Consider the following 23,831-nt stretch of genomic DNA (forward strand, 5'->3'; position numbering starts at 1 on the left):
TCATATGGAATTAAAATTAGAATTTAAGGATAAAAGAGAAGTGAAATAATCCAGGGTAAATCTCTGGCACAAAATTGTACCTAAAGAACCTGCAAATTCAGAGGAAAATTTCCTCAGCAAGGTGAAATAGATGTTATAATACTCCTAAAAATGATGATTTTTTCATATAAAGGCTCATCCTGAAACCTTTCCAAAAATAAATACGCCACAGGTCCAAGATAATTTGGGAATTTTAAGTTGATGTCGCTTGTTGTGGTGATAGTTCTCCAAGAAACGTCCATTCGAATGAGCTTAAATTAAGAAAATGTAATGGTACCCACAATACTTGCTCATTTTCTTGTGGGTTGAAAAGTGTATAAGTCAGCTTTTCCATGAAAATAACCAACTTAGAACTTCAATTCAAGCTAAAGAAAAACACACGGAAGATAAATCTTCCAGTACAAAAAAACAAATCACTGTCTAACGATACACATTATTATGAGGTCATCGATGGTGAAGGTAGTTATATATTCTGAAGTACATGGTTATGATCCTTATATGTAATGAATTCATTGTTATCTATGTTCGATATTTTTTAAGTTTTCAAGGTTTATTCCTATTTTGATTTATTTTACTAAATTTTAAAAAAATGACAAATATAGAATCCCTCATTTTGTAGAAGCCCTATCTTGTTGTCCATATAAATGTTTAATATAAGGACTTTTGGTTGTAACGAGTCCTCCATATATCTTGTTGTTCATATAAATATTTAAGATAAAGGTTGTTGGTTGTAACAAGTCCTCTTTATTCTCTAGATGGTGACCTTAGATTCCACAATGGTAGATAACAAAGGTATAAAGGAGAGAAGTCATAATGAGTAGATCTAAGTCATAAAGGAGATGAGTCATGCCTTAAATGATTCCATTGTAAATTTTTCTTATTAAATGGATAGGTTTATTTGTTTTATAATAGAGTTCTCACACTTTTAATTTAATTATTATTAATTTTTAGGTGAATGGTAGAGATTTAACCTCCATGGAATATGCTATAATAGTCATAGTAGTATTCACATATCCATATCAAGCGTTAAGATTTATATCCAAGTTAATTATGGTATTTTAATTAATTGATGTCAAAATTTTTAATTAAATAAAACATCATATCAACACATGTCATATTGGACATGTGATATTGATAAGCCATGGTATTGACCCATACTATTGTAATAATAGATATTAACTTGAGTTAAGAATTTCCATGGTAAAATGGACATAAAAATTTAAAATAAATTTGTAATTTAGTTAAATTTTATGATTCGTTTTTATTTGGGTAATGCGAGATGTATAATTGGGTAAGTCTTTTGATGCTTATCATGGATTAATGTGTATACAAATCATTTAATTTATATGGTTGCACTAGTTTAAAAAAACTTGTAAAAGATCACATTATGGGGCATGTAGTCTTGTTGATTTGTTTCTTGTTATACGCTAGGGATGCTAAATACAACATCAACCAATGGGTAAAGACAATGTAACCTTTTATATTTTTACTAGACATTGCTTTATGTATATATACAAAATTGTTCTCAAAATGGCAGTGAAACTACTCTATAGTGGACATGCATATCATGCAAATATATTTGTATATGTCAAGTACATAATATATGGTATATTGAAAAGGAATAATCTTTAAAATCTTATAGTTCTCTAGAATAAATTATAGTTGTTTTGAAAATACAAGGAATAAAGTTTGAAGAATAGTTGTCTAAGGAATACATTATTTAAACTATGAATTTTATTTCTCGTGCTCTAGTACAAAATTGTAGCTATTCAATATTGTATAAAAGCTAAAAAAATATTAAGAAAATATATCTAAAATTACAAAAAAAAAGAGCAAGGCAAAGCAAGAAGAAAAAACAATCAAAAATATTTTTACACTTCAAACCATACAAAGAAAAATGTGCATGTTATTTTGAGAAGAAAACTCTATACTAAAAATATTTAAACACACAAATCCAATAACCAAAATAAGATAAATTATCTCACTCCCCATATGATTAAAAAAAAGAGGTAAACACATGAATTATTCACTTTAAAATATATTTTCAAATATTTAAGACCCTAAGTATTCAAGTAGATTTAAAATATTTAAAATGTATTTAAATTATGAATATTAAAAAAACGCATTTTTAATATAATTTTAGGTACTAAAACAATTATATAAATTAAATGGCTAGTAAATATCACATATCACATGCCCAAAAAACCATAACTCATTTCATATGCAACTTGTTCATAAGATATTTTGTTAATTAATCAATTCAACTAAAATGAGGAAAAAAGCATAACTACCTTGCACATAAATCTCGGTCCTTGATTTCTCTATACTAGTAAAAATATTATAGAATATTTAATGGTCCTACCATAAATTTAATAATAATTAATAATTAGATTAAAAATTTGGGATCCCTATTCTATTTTAAAAGAAACATGTTTATCGATATAATTAAGTTTGACTTCATCTTAAATATGAGTTACCAATCACATTTAAAATGAGTGAACATATAATTTCATATAAAAAACTTGTGATTTTCAAATTAAAAAATTCATATAAAACTCAAGAGTAAATCTATTACTATTGACACAAAAATGAAAATATGCTATAAATATATTGAAACCTAAATGAAAATATGCTATATATATTATTGAATACATAAAATTGGAAGAAATAACAAAAATGTAACTAGCTCTCTTAGTGCACTTCTAATAAAGTTGAAGGACCATTAATTGTTGATAGTAGAAAGCACAAGGCCAGAAAGAGCGTATGAAAGTATCTGTTGTTACCAAGCAACACAGGTAAGATATAACTACTTCCAATTGGAAAACTTAAGATTTTCAAATTAAAGAAAATAAAACTTAAACTTAAAGAGAGTAACTCGAGTCTACTGGTATTGAAGCTAAATGAAGAAATAGGGAAATATAACGAGCTAACTCTCTACGATCACTTATTCCCTGGTTAATGTTGTAATATTAATTGAATTGATGACAGCCAAAAGTAGAAGACCCGGAAAGGCCTGCGCCAAGATTATATAAATTACTAATTACCGTTATAAAAAATGGAAAGTTAAATTTAAATTCAAATTCAAATTCGAGTGTAAACATTCTTACATAAAATACTATTCACCAAGAGTCAAAGATTCCACATTAAATTCAAATATAAATTCAAACCTGAACATTCCAAATTTGCACCGATGTTGATAGATGATATGGATGTGAAGAGAATTTCTCGAAAAGCATCCCAATCTTTTTGGTTAAGAAAACCCAACTTAACATATATGGAAAATCATGCCTTTTTAACATATATGGAAAATCTGAAAAATGACAAGGAGTTTAGGGTTAGTAAACAGTCATCTATTTCAAAGTCAGTTGAACTATTACCTGTATATTTGGATATGAATATCGTGGTAATCTCTGTAATTCTCTACACGGAGTATAACAATAAATAAATAAATCGATGTAAATAATACAAATTCAAACCCAAAGCATTAGCAATTGAGAGGGTTTCAGTCGCAAGATTTTCCTCCCAACACGTAACACGTCAGGGACCTAATGAGGGAAGCTGAGTGAGACAGGAGGAGGCAGTTACTTTGTAACTCAATATAGGTTCGTGATCGACGTTTAGCCAATTCATCGGATATGGTACAAACGCAGTTGCAATAAGTAGAAATTTCCAAAGTTTCATTGAATAAATATTTTATCATAAAATAATGTATATTGATAAGTAGAAGGACAGAGAGAAAGATTATTCATTTGTTATGCTTTGAAAAGGAAGAAAAGAGACGGAATACAGAGAAAGAAGAAAAATTACCCGCAGAAAAAAGAAAACAAAAATTGAAAATATCAGTAAAATTAGTAAAAATTTGTTTTTCCAATTCTCAATTTAGAAAAGAAACAGAAAATAAGTGAAAGTAGCTTATCCTTTCTTTGTTATAAGATTCTATAAATAGAAATAAATAGAGTTTAGATGACATATATAAAGAAGGAAGATAAAAATTTAAAAAGGCAGAACAAAATAGAAAGTAAAATTTATATTAGAAAATTTCTGTTTTTTCAATCTTGGAAACTGAAATGTGTGAAGTAACTTAATTTTAAGGAATTAGTTTTTATTTATGGAAGGATTGATGTTGTGGAGAAAAGATGAATAGTAAATTTTTTAGATAATTTTATTTCTAAAATTGTTATATTATTTAAAATTAATAAAAAATTATTCATAATTCAAAATAAATTGAGAAAAAATTAATTAAAAAAATGCTTTAATGATGTGTATTATAGAATTTTTTAGGAATTATTTTTTTCATTAGAATTTTTATATTAGAATTTTTATAGTATCGAATCAAATTCAAATTCGAACTTGGTAACTGTTCTTTGTTCACATCTCATCTGTATTTGCAGTGAAAATTTTTCTATTTGCATTTTGGAAGTGATTTCTCTGGTGTATGTGAATGTTTGTGTGGCTGTTACTCTATGTGGATTCCTCTATTTTTGTCTTTTCTGTCTCTGTGTTGTGTTTCTGTGCCGTGTAGATTTTGATGGAGTAGAGAAGTAGGATGAACGAAGAGCCGAATTGTTTCATCATTTGCAAATTCATTGTATTTGCAGCAAAAGAGCTTCGTCTTTGTGTACGACAGTTCATTTTATTTGCAGTAAAAGAGCTTCATGTTGTCGATGTTGATCTCTATGTCTACATGACTGTGACTCTATGCATTTCGTTCCTGTGGGTCTTTCTGTTATGTCTATATGTCAGTACCCTGTGATATGAATTGACTAATAGTCAGCGACAAGGGATGCATGGAAGAATGAAAGTCAATTTCATGAAGGGAGGTATTTACAGTGGAGACGAGGAAACTAGAGAGCCGTAATAGTGGGATTTGTTACAGCTATGACAAGTATTTTATTTATTTATTTTATATTTATATTTATGATTTATTCTTTGATTTTAGTTGGCATAGATTATAGTACTACCTGGCTCGCCTAATGTTAATGTTTTTAAGTATTTAGGATGTGTTATTGCTCCCTCGATGTCATTAATCTCCTTTAATCTTTTTTCTCTCTTCTTCGTCCCCCGCAAACCCATTAATTCCTCTTAAGTTTTAGCTTTCTTTAGATATTCTTGCTTTGTTCGTGGTCCTAAAGCCTTTCAATCTTCTTCTTGTATTCTGTTTGATCTCATTGCAATGTTATTTATCATAAATCCTAGTTTTCTTGAGATATTCTTGCTTTGTTCACGGTCCTAAAGCCTTTCAATCTTCTTGTTGTGTTCTGTTTGATCTTATTGCAATGTTGTTTATCATAAAGCCTGCAAAACAACTTTGGTTCTCGCTCTCCAACAATATATGAAATTTTTTCCGAGTCGGGCCTCTCAAACATGATAAAATGTCAGATACTCAGAGTCCGGTGAAGCTTTTCGTAAGCTCTGGCACGCTATATCCTTCCCTATTTCACCTTTCCAATTTTTTATTCCCTCTTGCAATACTATAAGTTTTTCTTGAGAACCGACGAATCTTGAAACCACCTTCAGAAACTTCGAGACTCCTCCACATATCATGACTATCTGCTTCAACAATAGGGTAGAATTATCTTTCTATTCAACCTCAATCTTCTGGCATTTATCAATTTTTTTTCCTGGAGGCAAAGTTACATTGTCTATATAAATAAAAACTATCTTTGTTTTTCACTTTGTTGTTCTCCCGTATTCAAATCTCTTATTATAATTGTTTATTGAAACTTCAATATATCTATAGTTGATGCTATATTGTCAAATAATGTAACAAAATAAAATCTATATGCTTCTTTGTTTGCATCAAACAGGTGCGCAAACACAACATCGGAAAGGGTAGACTTTCTGACTGCTACAAATGTTGTAACAATAAACTTTGATAAACTCAGTAATTATTTTTTAAAATAACATTTGTGTTCACCAAAATTACCTGCCTTTAGGGGAGCGTCATTTGAGTAGCTCCCCTCATTTTTCACTGCTCATATTGAACTAGTCATTGTGATTCTCATGTGGATAGTGGCATGTACCGAGATAATTCGAATTCTCTTTGTATATGGGTATCTGTTTCATAACTCGGGGACTCATTTCTCCTCTTAACATTCTCCTATGATGTAAGAAATTCCAGGGCTATATGCAATTTCTCTTCGCTCAATTCTATAATTAATATATTTTAATCATTTTTATATCTTTATACATTTTAGACCTGAATTTTTGAACTCTCATATCATTATTTATTGTAAATTTTTATGTAAAAAAACTTTGATATTCTTACTTATTTTCAAATTTTTATATAAATTATTTTTTTATATAAACTATTTTATTACCTTTCTTTCTTTATTTTCTCTTTTTTTTTAATATTTGGATTTTTTTAAATTTTAAATATTTAATTTATTTATTAAATACTTGTATTAAATTATTTTATATATAACAAATTAAATTAATATCATATAACTAAAGTTATCGTTCTATATTTTATTGTATTTGATTTATATCATTTATATTTATATGGTTAATTTTTTTTTTTTTTTTTAAGCTTGGCATGTTAATTCCATTTTCTATTAAACAAAGGCAAATTTACACTACATAGATTGGCTAGGTGGCCTCAACTTGCCTAGAAGGGAAACCAAGTCTCTTAGCCACCTATCCCCATTGTAATTCATACAAAAATAGTAGTGTTAATCTATCTAGCCAAATGAGATATGTCTCTGTTTTATGTCCATATACTAAATATATATTTGAACTTATATTTTCATAACAAAAATTGAAAGCTATCCTCATATAACAAAAGTATGCATGGTTAAGTGACTATCCCTTATGCTCCTTCGAGGTAGATTCGATGGGTGTCAGATCCTTAGCTGATGCCCTAGGAATCTCATTCAGTTCCAGTATTCACGGGATGTGGCAGTCAATTCTATCTAACCTGATGTCTTGTTTTTGAAGCTAGAAGAGAATTTTCTGCAAATATTTCTTGTAACTTGGCATACCTTGGAGTGTTATTGCCATTCCAACATAAATTTGTTCCATTGCTTTGCCCAATAAACTCTTCATCAACCAATAAAGATATAGAGTTTGTTTGAATTTCGTAATTCATCATTTGGTGTTCCCCGAGTCTGGGACTAAAGTCCTCCAGTTGTCCATATCTTATTTTGTCTCACTGCCTTGTTTTATTTCCTCCTCCCACTCTTCTAACAATTTATGAATTCCTTCATATGTCCCCTGATGGCAAGCCTCCACCACTTCAGTGATAAGGTGTTCTATCGACTTCCTTCTTCTGTGGGGCTCCAATGTGCTTGGCTCCTTATCCTTTTCTGGGTCCTGGGCCTCTCCTTCCTCATACTCATCCTCTTGCACGTCAAGCCATGTCTAGATTTCCTAAGTGACAACAACAATTTGTTAATCCAAAACAAATCACTACAGTTTGGTACCTTTACTGTTTTTTTTGCTAGCACAATGAGGCACTCCATACTTATCCTCTCCTCTTGCTCTTTGAGTCTCAATGCTAGGGTGGTCCACAGAATGAACACTACAACGAGGTTGTTTCCAGCTTTTCACTCTCACTCCCCTTTACAATACCCAACAACTTCCGTTCATATGCAGATAAGCCTTCCCTTGCCTAAACCAATTGTGCATTCCCTTCCTCCTCCTTACTGTATGCTAGGAAGAAATTGGGACCCCTTCCCCCTCTGCCCAGGAAATAATAGCTTTGCCTCTCACTTTCTCCCAATTAGATTTCCGGTCGAGGTCTTTGTCTTTTCCATAGCCCCGAGAGAAATTTTAATTAACCCAATGCTTGATTTTTCTGCAACTATAAGGTTTGTCTCCCATGCACTTTAACGACTACTACCCGCTTTCCCCATATTTCATCTCATTTCCCTTACCCATTTTCTTGCTACTGTCAGCCTCACACCCAGTGCAGTTTAAGGGGCCCGACATTATCATACGAGGCAGCATGAGTTTATCCTCCCATTGATCATACGCAAGACCCAACTGGAAAATAATATAGACACAGAACCAGGAAATTTCCACCAATTGCCTTCCCTATTTCCATCAGCAGTTCTCTACCCCCTAGGACATCTTCCTATTTTCCCCTATCTTATGCCAATGAAACGCCAACCATACCTGATTACAGTGAAGGAATAAGGTTGAAAAAAATACCCAAGTTCAATTGCAAGTCTTCTTCGAGCTTAAAGTCATGAGGTTCATCTCCTTCCCAGTCTACCGCAATACCACCTTTCGACACAGGCATACACTCTAACAATGCTCTCATACCTACCGTGCCTTCCTTTATTTCTCACCTCACCTCCTGTCCTGCCACCTTTCCCACCACCCTCGCATGCACTCATGCCAAGGGTCACTGCACCCATTTCCTTGAGCATGTGGGGGGGTGATAGTACTAATTTCAGAGGTACCGATCATTGATATGACTAGGTTGTCCCAGCTATTAGCTTGTATCTCGATTGAGGGCTTGTGTTTCTGGTGGACTACTATCCTGGCTTTATGTGAGGTCCTATTCTAGAATTTCCCCCAAGGTTTTGAATTTTTCATCCCATGGTTGCACTGGTTGTCAGTTTTCCAACGTATCGTTTTGGTGATAACATCCCCAACTAGAAAAAAATATGCCCCTTTATTCCCCTCTCTTGTGACATGTCTGGCGATAATGTAGTCAAACTTAGGGATTATTTCCCCTATTTCTTGGATAAGTCGGGGTTTCCTCCAAAGTTGGCTGAGCTTGACCCATTTGGTGCCATTTTTAAGTTTTTCCAATGTGTTTATGACCAAGATTGAGTCTCCTTCCACCACTAAGTTTCGGTACCCCATTCTGACAGCGATTAGGGGTCCCTTTCATGCTACTAGAAACTCAACCCCATTGTTGTTCGCTATCCCACATGAGTCAACATAAATTAGCTGAGGGTTTTCCTGAGGGTCCCTAAAGAGGCCACTAAGGCCTACCTCGACCAGGTTCCCTTTAGATGCTCCATTGAAATCAAGCTTCATGAAACCTTCTTCAGGAGGAGTGAATGAGTTTGGGATATCGAGCCTGCTCGATTTTTTTCCTGGCCAAAGATGCTATCATTTCCAGGGATAGGTTGAGTTTCTGTAGGATACGAGCTTTTTGTGGGGGAACTTGCCAATCTTCTTGGTGCCATTACTCAGCAAGAATTATTTCCCTAATGTTTTGGACTATTCCTTCTGACATCTTTTCTTGAGCTACGGATTTATTCTTAAATACTAGGTTTTGTTCCTTCCATATCGCCCATAGATTGAATCCTAGGGCCAGCCCCCATGCTCGATTTACTACCGTCTTAAGAAAATATGACTTCTCCATAAGAGAATTGTTTCCTTGATGCTAGTATGATCTGGGTCCATTCTTTCAAAAACTCCTTGCATTTTCCTCCACTTCTGCACAACAAACAAACATGTATTTAGTATATGCTCCATGTCTTCTCTGTGCTGATGACAGAGCTAGCAAAAGGAGGGGCCCTAAAATACCCTTTTCTTTAATTGATCCGAGGTCAAGATCCACCCTTTGCAGACCATCCAAAGGGAATATGTGACCTTGGGTCACCATCCTCCCTCCATATTTTTTTCCAAATGATGTCTTGTCTATCATGATCTTGTCTTACTTGAACGTTGTAGGCTTGTCTTATGGTGAAGATTCATTTTGTGGTATGCCCCCATCTCAAAATATATGGGTCATGTCAAATCATTAATTATCTCGATTTCATTTCTTTGTCTAACATTGTCCATTGTTAAGTCTCCATTCCTAGTCCCAGTCTTCCATTTTATTCTATCTCCTCCAACTTCCCATTCCTTGGCCTTCATTCTAGAATTTCTCAACCAAACGAATATTTTTATTGTAGGTATATTGGTATATGTTCCTCTGATATTGCCTATCTATAATTATTTCCTTTGGTTGCGAGGAGTCCATAAAAAATCTTGTTGTTTTTGCATTACGTATCTCCCAAAAGGTATGCCCATTTATAAGATGTGGATTTTGGGCTGCCAAGTTCCACACTGTCGATCCTTTCGGGGGCTCTTGATATCTCAAGATCCTTTGTTCTCTCAGGCATATTGTATTTTCTTTTCCATATTTGTTTCCATAGGTCTGTTCCTCCTTCAAGCCATCGCCACCAGAGTTTTTCTACAATTGTTTGGTTCAGGATATAGGGATCTCTGTTACCTAACCTGCCATCCATTTTATTTTTTCCAAGCCTTGCCATGATACCAGAGCCCATTTCCTTATCTGTTGAGCCCCTCCGCATAGGAATTTCTTGAAAATATCCACTATTTTGGAGCAATCCCCATTAGGGGCTGCTATGCCTGAAAGTTGGTAAATCGGTATCGATTGCAATACAACTTTGAGAAGGACTATTCTACCAACTATGTTGAGGAATCTAAAACCCCAACAACTTAACTTTCCTCGTAATTTTTGGAGTATATGATGCCAAAAATATAATATTAGAGGGTCATCTTATAGGGGCATACCCAGGTTTTGGACGGGATATTTCCAGTGCTAAACCGAAGGATCCTGGCTAGATGAGTCCTGACATTCCCTTGGGTATTGAAGAAAAAATACAAGATTTGTCGTTGTTTATCCTTGTCACCAAGGCCGCCATGAAAGTGATGAGAATTTCCTTTATTCTGTGAGCTTCCTCCAGGGAGACCTGACAGAAGAGCATGATATCACCTACAAACTGTTGGTGGGTGATGGCTAAGTCATTGCCCCATCTCATTAGGCCTCAAAACCTATATTATCTAACTTCATTTTTTATGTACCCACCTAGCCCTTTAGCTGCAATGATAAAAAAGAAGGGAGATATTGGACCCCTCTTACTTAGGCCAAGGGTTGGATTAAGCATCGATGTAGGTGTCTTGTTCAACAAAATAGGGATGACAGGGGAGGATATCATGGAGAGGATCCAATTTATCCATCCTTGGGCAAATCCATAGGCTTGGAGGATGCTAGATAGATAATCCCAAATAAACCTATCATAAGCCTTAGATAGTTCCAGCCTAATCATCATACCTGGAAGCCTTTGAGCCTTGAGTGAATGCATGACTTCCTAAGATGTGATGAACCCATCACGGATTTTCCTACCTTCTACAAATCATGTTTTCTCCAGAGATATAAGGCTCATCACTAGAGGTTTTAATCGTTTTACAATAAGAGTAGCAATAATTTTGTAAATAACATTACCCAAGGCTATATGCCTAAATCATTGAGGATCTTCAGATTTCAACGTTTTAGGAATCAAAGCTATAAAAGTAGAGTTCAAACTGGTGAATGCCTTTTGGTTTGGACGTGATTCCTCCACTACCTCTAGAATAGCCTATCTCGTGAATTTCCAAGTCACTTGATAGAATTTTGCAGTGAAATCATCAGGTCCTAGGGCTTTGTTCTTCTACATTCTGTTGACTATCTCTTGCACTTTGTCCATTGTAGTAGAACACATCAGGGCTAGGTTCTGATCTCGAGTTATTAGTTGGGGAATGTGTTGTGAAATTCTTTGTATGGCTTCTGTTCTATTTTTTGGGGGATCTGAGAGTAGGTCTTTGAAGTGTTGTACAAGGAGCTCCTCCATCTCTTCATGTTGAACTCTTCTTTGCCCTCTCTCATCTTTCGAGTAGATTCTATTATGTTGTCGATGATGCACCATCGCTTTGTGGAAGAATCTTGTGCTTCATTAACCTTCTTACAACCAGTGAAGCCGAGATTTCTGTTTCCAGAGGATCTCTTCCTATTTTCTTCTTTCCTCCATCTTGTTTATTAGCATTCCTTCTTCTTGGACAAGCTATTTACATCTCCCTTCTTGTATAATTTGTTTATGAAATTCCATCATGCACTTGTTTATCTCGTTTTGGTCTTTAATAATGTGTTGAAATTCTTTTCTCCATTTCCTGATTTTATTCTTTAACTCTTTGAGTTTCAATTGGAAGGTATGCATACAGTTCCTTTCATTATTTTCACTCATTTTTCACCATTCCTCGATTATTTTCATGATTCTCGGATCTCTTAACCAGAAGGCTTCGAATATTAAGGGTTGGTTCTTAGGTCATGCCTTTAAGTCCACTTCTAGTCATATCAACCACTAATCGAACCTCATACATGGGAGGATCGAGGCCTCCATAAAGATATATTTTCTTATAACTTGCTCTGAGAGGAGGAACCTATCCAATCGGGACATGATTTGATGTGCCCCTCCCCTTCTATTGTTCCAGGTGTGAACACCATTGATTATTGGCATGCCAATGAGGTGCAAATTTATTATGGTTTCACTAAAGGCTTCCATATCCACATACACCCTACGCATTCCTCCCTTCTTTCCCACTAGGGTTATGATATGTTAAAGTCCCTTCCAACTATCCATAGGTCCTCTAAGTAAAGATTTCTCAAGTTTGCTAGATTTTGTATGAAGGCTCCTCTTTCTATAGGGATATGAAGCCCGTATACCCCAGCAAGTAGCACCCATTCTTGAGAACCTAAGTTTCTAAATTTACTTGATAGAATTCTTGGTAGGCTGACCCAATATTCAGACCAAACTTATTCATGATTTCATAAAAATGCCAATACCCCTGTAGTGCAGCTTGCGCCATGGACCATGTGTTAGAAAATTATATATTATGGAGCAATGGAACACATAAAATATTGCAGAAATATAAACACAGAGAACGCATAAAACAAGAGAGACACAGATATACGTGGTTCACCCAGTCTGGGCTACGTCCACCCCGAACAGCCAGTCCTTCCTTTCTATTATCCAGCAAAATGAAGAGACACAACCTACAACAAATCCGCTGTAATATCCTCTGTTTTCTCTCACAATCTCACCTCTCAGTTTCTCGCTCACAGAATACACATCTATATCTTAGCCTCCAATACAATGCCCTCATACAAAGAGAGGGGTTGCCTTCTCGGGCGAAAAACCCTAAACTAAACATAAGTTCTATCGTCAGATCATCTGCCTAATGAACGGCCCAGATTGACTAGAAATTACTATACTTTTACAAGACAATTTTACATTTGTTTTTAGCTTTGGGGGCTGCCCCCGAGCCCCCATCGGGGGACCGCTGGCCCCGAACCCCCCAGCCGGGGGGGGGTCGGCCCCCCCGGACCCCCGTGGGGGGGACAAGTCCCCTTCGCACCCCCCCGCGTGGAGGGGTTTACAAACTTCCTGGGGTATACATCCGGCTGAAACAAAGACCTCTGAACAATCATGCTCCACACACAACAATCTCCCACTTGGAGAATGATTGTAGAAACTCCACCACTGCTTCATTCGCTGGACAATGACTCCTCTTTGGACCTGGCCGTTTCTCATCTTCTTCGTCATCCTTGAAGACCAATTGAAACTGAGCATATTCTCAGTTTCTCCTTGGTTACAACTTTTGTTAGCATATCTGCAGGATTTTGGCTAGTGTGTATCTTTTCGAGCTTCAACTCTCCATCTTCCAACACTGATCGTATGAAATGGTACTTGAGTTGTATGTGTTTAGTCCTAGAATGAAATGTTGAGTTCTTTGCAAGATGAATGGCACTTTGGTTATCACTGTATAACGTGCCCATATCATGCTCCTTACCCAATTCACCAATAAACCTTTGTAACCAAATCATTTCTTTACTAGCCTTTATAGCAGCAACATACTCTACTTCTGTTTTTGAAAGTGCAGCAACACTTCAGATTTTTGAAATCCAACTGACAGCTGTTCCACCAACAGTAAATACATATCCTGTAGTGCTCCTCCTGTTATCCCTGTCACCTGCCATATTTGCATCAAGATATCCCTGTAGAGAAATGTTTGCACCACCAAAGCATAATGCTTGATTTGTGGTACCTTTCAAATATCTGAGAATCCATTTCACTGCCATCCAATGTTCCTTTCCTGGATTGTTCATGTGTTTGCTTACAACTCCCATTGCATGTGCAATATCAGGCCTTGTGCAGACCATTGCATACATTAAGCTTCCAACTGCTGATGCATATGGAGCTTTAGACATATAATCCATGTCTTCTTGGGTCTTTGGGCACATTTCCTTACTAAGTTTGAAATGGCTAACAAAAGGTGTACTAACTGGTTTGCATTGTGCATATTAAATCTTTTCAACACCTTTTGTATGTACTCATTCTGAGACAATGTTAATTTGCGATTTTTCTTGTCTCTAGTGATTCTCATACCAAGGATTTGTTTTGCAGCTTCCAAATCCTTCATTGCAAATGAATTTGCCAATTTTCTTTTGAGTACATTTATTTCCTGCATATTAGATCCTGCAACAAGCATGTCATTCACATACAATAACAATATAATATAGCTACCATCATTTTGCTTTTTCAGATAAACACAATGATCAGGGTGACATCTAGTATAAACTTGTTCAGACATAAACTTGTCAAATTTTAGATACCACTGCCTTGGAGCCTGTTTTAAGCCATACAAGCTCTTCTTCAACCTGCACACTAGTTTCTCCTTCCCTTTCACCTCATATCCTCGTGGCTGCTGCATATATATCTCTTCCTCCAAATCCCCATGGAGAAAGGATGTCTTTACATCTAACTGCTCAAGATGCAAATCTTCAGCTGCTACAAGACTTAAAATAGTTATGATTGAAGTCATTTTAACAACAGGAGAAAATATTTCATCAAAATTAATACCTTTCTTCCGTGCAAACCCCTTCACCACAAGTCTAGCTTTGTACCTCTATTTTCCTCCATCTTCTTCCTTCAGCCTATAAACCCATTTATTCTTCATTTTAGTTTTTCCTGCAGGCAACCTGACTAAATCCCAAGTCTAGTTATGCATTAAGGAGTCCATCTCTTCTTCCATGGTTACCTCCCACTTCTTCCTGCTTTCAACCTGCATTGCTTCTTCATAACATTCGGGTTCACCAGAATCAGTCAACAATAAATAATATAATGAAGGAGAGTATAGTTCAGGGGGTCTACTTATCCTGGTAGATCTTCTAACACCACTTTCAGGTGTTTGGGGTGCCTGTTGCTGTTGTGGTGGTTATTGTTGTTGATTATTATTATTTTCAGGCACCTTTACCTTTTCAATGATTTCATCAAGAACTGTGTATTCCTTGTTTTCTTTTTCCTGTTTCTTTTCCTGCAACTAATTCTTATACAAGACCCGTTCATTGAATATTACATCTCTGCTCCTAATGATTTTGTGATTTTCGTAATCATATAAGCGATAACCAAAATCATTAACAACATATCCAATAAAGGTACATTTCTTTGACTTTGCCTCAAGCTTTGTTCTATTTTCTTTATCAATATGGACAAAGGCCTCACAACCAAAAGGCTTTAAAAAGGAGTAGTTTACCTTTTTACTTGTCCATGCTTCCTCCGGAACACCACCATCCAAGGAACTTGAAGGCCCTTTGTTTATTAGATAAACAACAGTATCTACAGCATCTGCCCAAAACTGTAAAGGAAATCCTGCATGCAATCTCATGCATCTTGCACGCTCCATGATTGTTCTGTTCATCCTTTCTGATACACCATTTTCTTGTGGTGTCCTTGGAACTGTCTTTTCTCTGCAAATTCCATGTTCTGAACAGTACCTATCAAACTCTTTGCTGCAATATTCACCTCCATTGTCTGATCTAAGACACTTCAATTTCTTTCCTGTCTCAATCTCAACCAAAGCTTTCCATTTCTTGAAAGTATCAAATACATCAGGTTTATTCTTAATACAATAAATCCAAGTTTTTCTAGTTGCATCATAAATAAAAGTAACATAATAACAAGAGCCACCGAGAGATGATACCTGAGCAGGTCCCCATACATCTGTATGCACAAGCTCTAATTTTTCGCTCTTCTTTTCTTTCCCAACTCTGAGAAATCTGACTCTCTTCTGTTTTCCATAAATGCAATTCTCACAGAAATCCAAATCAACATTCTTCAAACCCGACAACAAATTCCTTGAGTGATGAATCTTCATCCCCTTTTCACTCATGTGTCCGAGCCTATGATGCCATAATGCTACATCTGCTCCTTTGGAAGTTAAAGCATTAACTGAGTTAGAAATACCATTGCATAAATACAATGTACCAACCTTTTCGCCTTTTGCTATTACCAGGGCTCCTTTGGTGACCTTCCAAGCTTTATCTGTGAAAGTTGTCACACAACCTTCACTGACTAGCTGCCCTGTTGAAATCAAAATTTTCTTTAGATCTGGAACATGCCTTACCTCCTTTAGTAGCCATTGGTTTCCATTCCGTTGTTTTACAAGAACCTTACCCATTCCAATAATTTTACAGGGTTTATCATCACCCAAACGAACTTGTCCAAAATATCCTTGAACATAGTCATTAAAGTATTTCTTATCAGGTGTGGCATGGAATGAGCCCCCTGAATCTACCACCCAAGAATAAGTAATATTTTCTAAAGAGAGAATCAAAGCATCTTGTAACACCTCACCTGTCACATTTACTTCGTGATTGTTTTCTTACTGTGCATCTCCTTCTTTTCCCTTTCGAAATCTACAACCTTTCTTTAGGTGTCATTTCTTTCCACATTTCTAGCACACTATCCCCGATCTGGACTTGGATCTACCTTTCCTTGATTTACTGTGATATCCCGAGCTCTTTCCACTTTCCATTTTTCTTCCCCTAGACTCTGCACTCAAAGCATTACCCGATGTCTCACTGGAGCTTTTCCTTCACATTTCCTCGTTGAGGATAGCACCGACAACATCATCAAACTTTAAAGTACTAGATCCAGACACAAAGTTACTAATGGCCATTACTAAACCATTCCCACTTTCTGGTAATGAGCACAAGAATAACAAAGCTCTAACTTCATCATCAAAGTTTACCCCTACAGAACATAACTGACTTGTAATAGTATTAAAATCATTTAAATGGTCTGCAACAGATCCACCTTCCGACATTTTCATATTAAATAACCGTTTCATGAGAAATACCTTGTTTGAGGTCGAGGGTTTTTCATATAGTTTCGACAACGCCTCAATCAAACCCTCTGTTGTTGTTTCCTTTGAAATGTTGAAGGCGACTGATGCAGTGAGGCACAACCGTATTGTTCCGAGTGCCTTTCTATCGAGAAGGTTCCATTCTTCATCTGTCATACCCATCGGAATCTTTTTTTTTTTCCGCCCAATGGTAGGTACAGATCTTTCTGATACAGATAATCTTCCATCTGCATCTTCCACAGCGAGAAGTTTTGGCCGTTAAATTTCTCGACCCTAAACTTACCATCTTCCGCCATTGCTCTCGCTCGAACCAGGAACCCTTCTTTCCTGCGAGTTTATCAGCCAAATAGACCTTCGGCTCTGATACCAGTTGTTAGAAAATTATATATTACGGAACAATGGAACACATAAAATATTGCAGAAATATAAACACAGAGAACGCATAAAACAAGAGAGACACAGATATACGTGGTTCACCCAGTTTGGGCTACGTCCACCCCAAATAGCCAGTCCTTTTTTTCTATTATCCAGCAAAATGAAGAGACACAACCTACAACAAATCCATTGTAATATCCTCTATTTTCTCTCACAGTCTCACCTCTCAGTTTCTCGCTCACAGAATACACATCTATATCTCATCCTCCAATACAATGCCCTCATACAAAGAGAGGGGTTGCCTTCTAGGGCAAGAAACCCTAAACTAAACATAAGTTCCATCGTCAGATCATCTGCCTAACGAACGACCCAGATTGACTAGAAATTACTATACTTTTACAAGGCAATTTTACATTTGTTTTTAGCTTTGGGGGCGCTGCCCTCAAGCCCCCGCCGGGGGACCGCTGGCCCTTGGAACCCCCAGCCGGGGGGGATCGGCCCCCCCGGACCCCCACAGGGGGGACAAGTACCCCCCGCACCCCCCCGCGTGGAGGGGTGTACAAACTTCCTGGGGTATACATCCGGCTGAAACAAAGACCTCTGAACAATCATGCTCCACACACAACACCATGACATGATACTCAGGTTTAAAGTGTTCTAGAATCTCTTTCAGTTTTCTTTCACTCATTTTGGTCTCTTGAACTATCATAATATTGGGCTTATCTTTATGCAATCTGTTGGGTCCCTATAATACTAGTGATTACCCCATTACTATTGTAGTTATACCCCTTATTAATATTGTTGTGCCCCTATTGCCCCCATATTTTTATTACTGTGCCCCATAGAATCCCTCTATTGTTATTTTTGTGGCTTTATATTATTATTGTTAGGTCGGCTGGATTATATTGTGACTCTTTAGACTCCTATATATAGAAATGAGGTTTTGTCATTTGAATCATCCAAGAATTGTTCATTTATGTAATGTAAAGGAGGTTTCCCCCTCGAAGAAGCTGAATTCTAAGGCGTTGATCTATCTTTTCTTGAGTTGGTTTCATAACATTTGGTATCAGAGCTTTGGATTCTAGGGTTTTGCTGCTCCAAACATGTCATCATGGCATTTTCGCTATAATTTTTTTTCTGTGACGTTTCAAAAGTCACAAAAAAGCCCATTTGAGAAGAAATCACGCTGAACCTTGGGTCCAAATTTCAGAGACTTTCGCGCAATATTTGAGGATATATGATCTGAGGAAGTTGGTCTTTTTGCAGACTCCTGAATTACATTCAAAACAGGTGACCTGGGGAAAATCGTCATAACTTTCTCTCTGGAGATAAGATTGAAATTTCGTAAGAAGCAACAGAAAGAGGACGGACCGTAGTTTCTTGTATGCATGTTTCAGATCCAAAGGTCGAAACAGTGACTCGTGGCACGTCGTACAAGTTCGATCTACTGAACTAGTATATAAGCAAGTCACCGTGGGAGATTTCACATAACTCTTACTTGGAGAATCCAATTTGGGTTAGACTTGTGGCATTGGAAAAAGGATACAGAGGGCTACTACAACTCACAAATTCAGAACTAGATGATTGGAAAGTACAGATATACATCAGAGGCAATATCGAGCTCCTACAAAGTGAAAAATGGTGTGTAGAATTTCTTAATTTTTTGCTTAAGCTTGGTTTGAAAATTTATTTTGAAGGAATTCAAATGGCATAGTAGAGCATTATTATCGGTAACTGATGCCCCAAGGAAAGAAAATTCAAACACCTAGTAAGGAACCTGAAATCTCTAGCATGACTCATGAAGAAGAGGAAGAAATGCAACATGATATATCAAAATTACAAGACCAAGTGCAACAACTGTCCCTTGCACAAAAGGAACAGAATCTAAGATGGATGGTTTAAAGAAAGATGTAGAAGCTAAGATGGATGGTTTAAAGAAATGTGTATAAGCTAAGATGGACTGTTTAAAGAAAGGCGTAGAAGCTAAGATGATTGACGTGGAATCTAAGATGGATGATTTGAAGATAGATTTGAAGACAGACATGGACGAATTGAAGATAAATATGAATAAGTTGCTACAAGAAATGGTCCCTAAGGGTGAAATGGTACTAAAGGAAACTCATGATGAGAACAAAAGAAATGTTAATCATGATTCCATAGACACTAATGTTGGATCGAAGACTCACCATATTCCAAAAATCGATATGAGGAAGTTTGATGGCAAGGATCCTACCACATGGATATTACAGATGGAGCAATTCTTCGATCTCAATAATGTGCAAAACACACAAAAGGTACGTATGGCAACTTTATATTTGGAACCAAATCAGTTTGTATGGTATCAATGGCTTTGCTCTCGTAAACCATTTATCACTTGGGCAATTTTTACGGAAGAATTGATAGCACATTATGAGGATACAAAAAGCAACACTTTTTTTAGCCAATTGATAAGTCTCAAACAAAAGGGTTCAATAATGGAGCACATTGAGGAGTTCCAAAAATTGAACATAAGGGTAAAAAATATTCCAGAGGAGCATAGGATTGATGTGTTCATAGGGTTTTTAAAGGATAATATCCAACATGATGTTCGCCTTTGGGAACCTGATTCATTAGAGAAGGCATTCAGGTTAGCAAGAAAAATGGAAAGCAAAATTATGGCAACCAGGAAGCATACCACTCAAAACTATAAAGATGGAAGTGTTGTTGCCCCTAGTCTTCCACAACCTATAAGGTTGACACCACAACAATTGGAAGAAAAAAGAGCAAAAGGGCTTTGTTACAGTTGTGATAGCAAATACACTAAAGGTCATAAGTGTGCTGAGAAGAAATTATTCTACATAGATTGTGAAGAGGAAGAAGAAAAGGAGCAAGAAAGGTCAAAAGAAGAGGATATACTCCAGGAAAAAAGCCTAGATGAAGAACAAATAAATCCGACCATATCTTGTAATGCATTGGCGGGAATTACCACTCTTCAAACCATCAAGATAGAAGGACAAATCAAGAAGAAAAAGGTAATAGTGTTGATTGATTCAGGAAGCACCCACAATTTTATTCATTGTAAGGTAGCAAAAGAATTGAATTGCTTCCTATATCCAGCACCAGAGTGTCAAGTGATGATTGCAAATGGAGGAACAATAAATTGCTCTGGAAAGTGCCATAATATCAAGCTATCCATGGGAGAATATGTATTGACTAGCCCAATGTTTTCCATTCCAATGGGAGGTGCTGATGTTGTACTAGGAGTCCAATGGCTACAATCCTTGGGTACAATAGCTTTTAATTTTCAAGAACTTTTCATCAAATTTTCTACGGAAGGAAAGGAAGTTGAATTAAGGGGTATTGCAGGGAAACCAGGAAAGATAATCAGCTCTAATAGTATGACAAAGCTTCTAAAAAAGGAGAAAAGAGGTGTAATTGCACAATTATGCTCGCTAGATGTTTCCACATCGGAATCATCTATTTCTCCAGATCTCCAAAAAGTCCTGGACAATCATTCCAAGGTATTTGAGACTCCCAAAGGTCTCCCACCTATGCGTGATCATGATCATGCTATTCATCTGATTCCAGGAAGTGTCCTCCAAACATCAGGCCGTACAGATATCCCTATGTCCAAAAGAGTGAAATTGAACGTATGGTTCTAGAAATGCTAGAGGCTGGTATAATTCAACCGAGTCAAAGTTCTTTCTCTTCTCTAGTAGTATTGGTGCACAAGAAGGATGGATCATGGCGCATGTGTCCGGATTATAGGGAGCTCAACAAGCTCACTATTAAAGATAAGTTCCCCATTCCTGTCATTGATGAATTACTGGATGAATTGCATGGATCAATTTACTTCACCAAGTTGGATCTTCGTTCAGGATATCATCAAATCAGAATGAAGACTGAAGACATTCCGAAAACAACATTTAGAACTCATGAGGGTCATTATGAATTTTTGGTCATGCCTTTTGGCCTTACCAATGCACCTTCAACATTTCAAGGTTTGATGAATTCAATTTTCAAACCATTCCTTAGAAAATTTGTGTTAGTATTTTTTGATGATATACTAATCTACAACAAGTCTTGGAAGGATCATGTTGAACATGTTGACAAGGTGCTACAACTATTGAAGGAGAAACAATTATATGCAAAAAGATCCAAATGTTTCTTTGGAGTCCAGGAGGTGGAATATTTGGGTCATATTGTATCTCATGAAGGAGTTAAGGTAGACCCTAGCAAAATTAAAGCCATTAAGGAATGGAAAATCCCCACATCCATAAAGCATCTGCGAGGATTTCTCAGGTTGACAGGGTATTATCGCAAGTTTGTTAAGAATTATGGGAGAATAGCAGCACCTCTAACAACATTATTGAAGAAAGATGCATTTTCATGGACTCCGGAAGCAACAAAGGCCTTTGAACATCTTAAAGAGGCAATGTGCCAAGCACCGGTCTTAGCTACACCGGACTTCACAAAAACCTTTATTGTGGAATGTGATGCTTCAGGAAATGGAATTGGTGCTGTTCTAATGCAAGATGAAAGACCCATTGCTTTTGAAAGTCGTCCAATCAAGGGAAAGTTTTTAAGCAAAGCTATTTATGAGAAGGAAATGTTGGCAATACTCCATGCACTTAAGAAATGGCGACCCTACCTAATGGGAAGACACTTCAAGGTAAAAACAGATCATGATAGCCTTAAATACTTTTTAGAACAAAGATTATCCTCTGAAGAGCAACAAAAGTGGGTCACAAAGATGTTGGGTTATGACTTTGAAATCATCTACAAAAAATGGAAGCAAAATGTGGTGGCAGATGCACTCTCAAGAAAGGATGAGGATGTGGAAGCATTGTTGTGCGCGATTTCTATTATCCAACCAGATTGGATAAACGAAGCAAGGGAGGAATGGAAGAATGACGAAGAAGTGTGGGCACTTATTCAAAAGTTACAACAAAATTCCAGTACGTCTGGTACATTTAGCTGGCAAAATGATTCGTTATGGTACAAAGATCGCTTATACCTCTGTAAGAATTCCCAGCTAAAACAAAAGATTCTTATGGAATTGCACACTTCTCCCTTAGGAGGGCACTCAGGATTTTTAAAAACTTACCACAGGGTTAAGAAGAAATTTTTTTGGGATGGCCTTAAATCAGATATTCAAAAGTTTGTGGCTGAATGTTTGGTTTTCCAACAAAATAAAGTTGAAACAATTAAGACACCGGGTCTAGTAAAACCTTTATCCATTCCAAGCCAATGTTGGGAGGAGGTTTCAATGGATTTTATCACAGGTTTACCCAAGTTTGAGGGAAAGAGTGTCATCATGGTGGTAGTTGACAGACTTACCAAGTATGCACACTTTTGTGCATTATCACATCCATTTAAAGCCAGTACAGTTTCTACTGCATTTATGGAAACAATCAAAAGCTACATGGAAACCCAAAGATTATTGTAAGTGACAGAGATCCCATTTTCACTGGAAATTTTTGGACTTATTTTCTTGTCTTGGTACTCAGTTAGCTCATAGCTCATCTTATCATCCTCAATCTGATGGGCAAACTGAGATAGTAAACAAATGTTTGGAAGGATATCTTTGTTGCTTTGTATCTGATAAACAGACACAATGGGTCAAATGGTTGCCTCTGGCTGAATGGTGGTATAACACTTCCTTCCATACAACAACAAAAATGACCCCATTTATGGCACTTTATGGATATCAACCACCATCCATCACATCATATTTAAGAGAAAATTCTAAGGTTCAGGCAGTGGAACATCACATCGAACATCAACAACAAGTCCTCCAACTCTTAAAGGATAACCTCGTGTTGGCACAAAATAGAATGAAACAACAGGCAAATCAACATCGCAGTGAAAGAAGTTTTTATGTAGGTGATTGGGTATTCCTACAGCTACAACCATATAAGAAAATTTCCCTCAAGCAAGCTAAGAAGGATAATAAATTATCACCAAAGTATTATAGTTCGTACAAGGTGTTGCAAAAAATTGGTACTATGGCATACAAATTGGAGCTTCCTGCAGCTTCTCGATTACACCCAGTTTTCCATGTTTCATGTTTAAAGAAGGTTATAGGCGACAAGCTCCCAGTTCAAACAATATTGCCAAAACTTGACGAGGAAGGAAAAATTATATTGGAACCGGAAGCAGTCACAGAAACAAGAACTCGACAGCTACGAAATCATTCAATTTCAGAGTATCTTATCAAGTGGAAGAACTTATCCGCTGAAGATTCCACATGGGAGGATGAAAAGTTTATGTAGAAGTATCCAGAACTACTCAACCGTTGAGGACAACACTTTTTTGAAGGAGAGGGGCATGTTGGGTCCCTATAATACTAGTGATTACCCCATTACTATTATAGTTATACCCCTTATTTATATTGTTGTGCCCCTATTGCCCCCATATTGTTATTACTGTGCCCCATAGAATCCCTCTATTTTTATTTTTGTGGCTTTATATTATTATTGTTAGGTCGGCTGGATTATATTGTGACT

Source organism: Pinus tabuliformis, chromosome 9 (assembly GCF_031772625.1).
Source record: "Pinus tabuliformis cultivar Carrire ecotype Pingquan chromosome 9, CPIR1, whole genome shotgun sequence".
Lineage (NCBI taxonomy): Eukaryota > Viridiplantae > Streptophyta > Pinopsida > Pinales > Pinaceae > Pinus > Pinus tabuliformis.